The 5,452-nt window shown below is 47.0% G+C and overlaps 1 pseudogene; it reads left to right on the forward strand.

Annotated features, from left to right (window-relative positions):
- The first annotated feature begins 1,209 nt into the window (after positions 1-1,209).
- Positions 1,210-2,758, forward strand: LOC111543258 (annotated as a pseudogene).
- The last annotated feature ends 2,694 nt before the right edge of the window (positions 2,759-5,452 follow it).

Raw genomic sequence — 5,452 nt, forward strand, 5'->3', positions numbered from 1 at the left:
CTGGTTGGAGTGCCATGGCATGAACTTGGCTCGCTGTGGCCTCTGCCTCCTGGGTTCCAGTAGTTCTCCTGTCTCAGCCTCCTGAGTAGCTGGGATTACAGGCATGTGTCACCACACCCAGATGGTTTTTGTATTTTTAGTAGCGATGGGGTTTCTCTATGTTGGCTGGGCTGGTCTCGAACTCCTAACCTCGGTTGACCACCCGCCTTGGCCTCCCAGGGTGCAGGGATTACAGGTGTGAGCCCCCGTGCCCAGCTGAGATCTGATGGTTTTATACATGTTTGGCAGTTTCTCCTTCACATGCTCACACTCTCTGTGAGGTCACCATGTAAGTCGGACCTGCTTTCCCTTCTGCCATGATTTTAAGTTTCCTGAGGCCTCCCTAGCCATGAGAAACTATGAGTCAATTAAACCTCTTTCCTTTATAAATTACCCAACCTCATGTATTTCTTTATATCAGTATGAAAACAGACTAATACACTTTCTGATAATCATGCTTGAGGAATTGGGGAATTCAGACTACCTGGGATCAAATCGTGGCCCCACCCGTAGCAGTCACGTGGCCTTGGAGAGGTTACTTACCTTCTCCATTTCAACTTCTGTAAAATCTGTGAAATGAGATTGTTTCTGAGGGTTAAATGAGCATAGTACAGTGGGGACACTGTCAGGCACATACTACTTGCCAGATGTTGAGTATTCATCTTTATTGAATTAGGACTGTGGTACTCCACTTTATGGCTTTCGATTTTGTAGGACAAAATCACTTTTAGTGCTTTGTTAGTAAAAGAAAGAAAATCTGAAAGTCCCTGCCATGGAAGGAAAGAGAAGGGAGAAAAGAGAGTTGGTAAGTTTCCTCGTTTTAGAGCTTAGAGGGACAAGTTAGGTTTCTATTTTATGGAGAAGGAAGTGGAGGCAGGAGGGTCCTAAGGTGTCATTCAAGACACACAGCCATAACTCTTTATTGAGAGCAGAGCCAGGGCCCCAGGGATTGCTGTGGTCAAGTTGCAGACAAAAACCACCACTCATTGGAAGACAGGAGAGGAGTATTTAGTTACAAAAGCAGTCAGCAATTCAGGTGTATCTACATTCAATCAGTTCAACTTGGTTGCTAATGGGACCCACTCTACTGAGGCTTTGTACAGAACTCATAGAGGAAATTGGCTTCAAGTAAACAACTACCCTGTGCTTTTCTTTGAGCATGTTTGATGACGGTTATACTTATTTCCGGTTTCCATCGTGCACATCAGCCAGACATGTAATGGAGGTGGGAGTTTAAGTGACTTTTCCTTGCCCATTCCATTGACTCCCAGCACTAGCCAGGGGGAACTTCGGATGCATGTTCCTCCCACCGCCAACACACCCACACCCGTTCGCAAGCAGTCCAAGCCTGGTTCAACCTGTTTACCTCTCAGAAAGGGAGCAACCCAGACAAAGAGAGGAAAGGCCTGGAGAGTCGTGCGGACAGCATCAGGAGCGGCAGAGCCATCCCCATTAAACAGGGCATGCTATTAAAGCTAAGTGGCAAATGGCTGAAGAAATGGAAAAAGAAATATGTCACGCCGTGTGACAATGACGTGCTGACCTATCATCCGAATTAACACGATTACATGAAGAATATTCATGGTAAAGAGACTGACCTTCGGAGAACCACTGTGAAAGTCCCAGGGAAGAGGCCACTCCTAGCCCATCTCCAGTTCTAAAACCAATGGCCTAGCCAAGGACTTGAGCAGTTACACATCTCATCCAATTCAGACACAGGGTTGGATGACTCCGTGTGCTCCAGCCCCAGTATCTCCAGCACCACTAGCCCCAAGCTCTACCCGGCCCCTCTTCTCACGCCAACAGAAAGAAGCACTAAAGGAAGAAAAGCACTAACAACTTAAAAGACCATGGCCTGTCCGGCACTGCTGAAGAACAAGAAAACTATCATTGTGTCCCTCACTGGCCAAATGTGGCACTTTGAAGCCACGACGTATGAGGAGCGAGATGCCTGGCTTCAAGCCATCTAGAGCCAGATCCTGGCCAGCCTGCAGTCATGCCAGAGCGGCAAGAGCAAGTGCCAGCTGAGGAGCCAGAGCGAGGCCATGGACCTACAGTCCATCGGAAATGTGCGCGGGAATTCCCACTGTGTGGACTGCCAGATCCAGAATCCTAACTGGGTCAGTTTGAACTTGGGAGTCCTCATGTGCTTCAAGTGCTCAGGAATCCACCAGAATCTTGGCACCCACCTTTCCCAAGTCCAATCTCTGGACCTGGATGACTGGCCAATCCAGCACATCAAGGTGATGTTCTCCATTGGGAACGAGCCAGTCAACAGCGTCTGGGAAGAGAACAACCAGGGGCGGACAAAACCCTCAGACTCCACAAGGGAAGAGAAGGAACGGTGAATTCGTGCCAAGTACGAGCAGAAGCTCTTCCTGGCCCCGCCACCCTGCACGGAACTGTCCCTGGGCCAGCACCTGCTGTGGGCCACCACTGATGAGGACTTGCTGCTACTGGCACATGGCTCCCGGGAGGAGGTGAAGGAGACCTGCGGGGAGGGAGACGGCTGCACTATGTTGCATCTGGCCTACTGCAAGGGGAATGTGGTCCTGGTGCAGCTCCTGATCTGGTACTGGGTGGATGTCATGGCCCAGATGCTCAAGGGAACACAGCGCTGGCCTACGCCCGGCAGGCCTACAACCAGGAGAGCATGGACATGCTGCTGCAGTATGGCTGCCCCAACGAGCGCTTGTATTATCTGCCTAATTTTATTTGACTACAGTCTGCTTGGTGCAAAAACAAAATGGGAACAATAAAATAAGAATAGTATTTCGAGTACATTTCATAAACTAAGTAAATACACAAAAGGCTGTTTTTTTCCGATCTTAAGAGATATTTTATGTCCTTTTGCCAAGGTGGAGGTGTTAGTCTCAAGACCTCCTGGGCCACATTGCCCAAGTCACACAGGCTTCTGTATTATGTATTTAGATAAGATGTGTGGAAATATATTTGAAAAAAGTTTATAAATATGCACTGATTTTTGTACACATGACACCTCTCTTTTTTTTTTTTTCTGTTTTTTTTTTTTTTTTTTTTTGAGACAGATACTTGCTGTGTCACCCAGGCTGGAGTGCAGTAGTGAAATCTTGGCTCACTGCAGGCTCCGCCTCCTGGGTTCACCCTGTTCTCCTGCCTCAGCCTCCCAAGTGGCTGGGACTACAGGCACCCGCTGCCACGCCCGGCTAATTTTTTGTATTTTTGGTAGAGATGGGGTTTCACCATGGTGACCAGGATGGTCTCCATCTCCTGACCTCATGATCTGCCCGCCTTGGCCTCTCAAAGTTCTGGGATTACAGGTGTGAGTTGCTGTGCCTGGCCCATGGCACGTCTCTTAATTTATAAATTGAATTGGATGTGAAGTAGTAATGTGCAACTAGTTGAGATAAGAGGGCTACAGATCATTGTACATGGAAAACATTCCCAGCAGTATACACTTACATTAATGTGGTCTACAGCTTTTAAAAAGGAGCATCTCAGGATAAGATGGTGGTACAATTTGCTTATTAAAATTGAGAAAGAAAAAATAAGACACACTGTAGTATATTAGAGAGGGAAAAGAAGGAATGTGATTTCTCATGATTGAAAACTTGATTTAGATTGCATACGGCTTTTGTTAACCAAGACCAAGCAGCTCTGGCAAGACGGGGTGGTTTTCCAAATGCCAGACCGAGGTGCCTTATGAAAGCAGCTGCCGATGGTTCCAGATGTAGAGAGACATGTGATGCAGGAGGGAAAGCTGGACTGGAAAAGGGAGAGTTTTGTACACAGGCTAAGCTCAATGTGCCTTTGAGAGAGCAGAGTGGCAGCGTCTAGTCATCATTTGGATATATAGGACTAGAGCATCAATCTGACATAGAGCTACAGAATGAAGAGCAATAGCTGCTGTTTAAATACCAAGAAAGTGTGTACAATGAAATTGAACAAGTCACGCATGGTGGTTTCATGCCTTTGGTCCTAGCGACTTGGGAGGCTGAGGTGGGGGAATTACTTGAGCCCAGCAGTTTGAGTCCAGCCTAGGCCAGATGGTGAAACCCTGTAACTTAAGAAAAGAAAACATAAGGCCAGATACGGTGTCTCATGCCTGTAATCCCAGCACTTTGGGAGGCCAAGTTAAGAGGATTTCTCGAATGTAGCAATTTAAGACCAGACTGGGCAATAAAATGAGACCCATTTCTAAAAAAAAAAAAGGAAAGAGAAAAGAAATTGGCTGGACATGGTGGCACATGCCTGTGGCCCCAGGTACATGGCATGGCAGGCAAAGGCAGGAAGATCACTTGGGCCCAGGAGGTAGAGGCTGCAGTGACCCATACTCATGCCAGTGGACTCCAGCCTGGGCGACAGAATGAGACCCTGTCTCAAAAACAGAAAAAGTGGACAGAAAATAGGTCAGTAAGGACTATCATTTAAGGGACAAGACCCCAGAGGAGTGGCTACTAGAGTGGGAGGAGGAAAAGCAGAAGAGGATAATAAAAGAAGAAAGAGTTCAAGATAGGAGAGGCTGTGGTCACAGTGCTGAATGCTGCCAAGCAGTAACTTGATTCATGAACATTCACTGGATGCTGACTCTGTGCTGTCTTCTAAGTGCTGGGGTAGAGGAGAGGACAGGTGGAAAACAGTTCTTGCTTTTATGAGCTTATGTTCTGGGAAGATCAAACTTGAGTATTTTTTCAGGTAGTATGAAATAGCAGGAAGAGGAAGCAGGGTAAAGGGACACAGAGTGATTGGGGGCTATTTTAGGTAGAATGATAAGGAAGAGCCTCTCTAGAGAGCTGACATTTGAACAGTGACCTGACTGAAGGGCTGGCGGAAAACAGTGCTGACATTACAGGCAGCAAAATGACTGCCATGACAGAAAGAAATGCATTTCATGTGTGTTTGAGGAAAAAACAGCAAAGTGGCCAGCATGGTCAGAGTGAAGAATGAGCAAAACCTTGAATGAGGATAAAGCAATTCCATCTTGGATGCTTATCTGCCATGTTCTGATTAATCCCAGTTCCAAGAATTCATCTATGATTTCTATTTTATCTCTTTAAATTTTATTTTTTATTTTTTGAGACAGAGTCTCACCCTATCTCCCAGGTTGGACTGCAGTGGCATAATCTCAGCTCACTGCAACCTCCGCCTCCTGTGTTCAAGTGATTCTCCTGCCTCAGCTTCCTGAGTAGCTGGGATTGCAGACACCTGCCATCATGCCTAGCTAATTTTTGTGTTTTTAGTAGAGATGAGGTTTTACCATGTTGGCCAGGCTGGTCTCGAACTCCTGACCTCAGGTTATCCACCCACCTCAGCCTCCCAAAGTGCTGGAATTACAGGCGTGAGCCACTGTGCCTGGCTGTACACATCCCTCCTGAAGCACGCATTACCCTTTCCCTATGCTATATAAGCCCTGAGCTGGGGAGGTAGGGGTAAT

The sequence above is a fragment of the Piliocolobus tephrosceles genome, chromosome 14 (genome assembly GCF_002776525.5).
Source record: "Piliocolobus tephrosceles isolate RC106 chromosome 14, ASM277652v3, whole genome shotgun sequence".
Lineage (NCBI taxonomy): Eukaryota > Metazoa > Chordata > Mammalia > Primates > Cercopithecidae > Piliocolobus > Piliocolobus tephrosceles.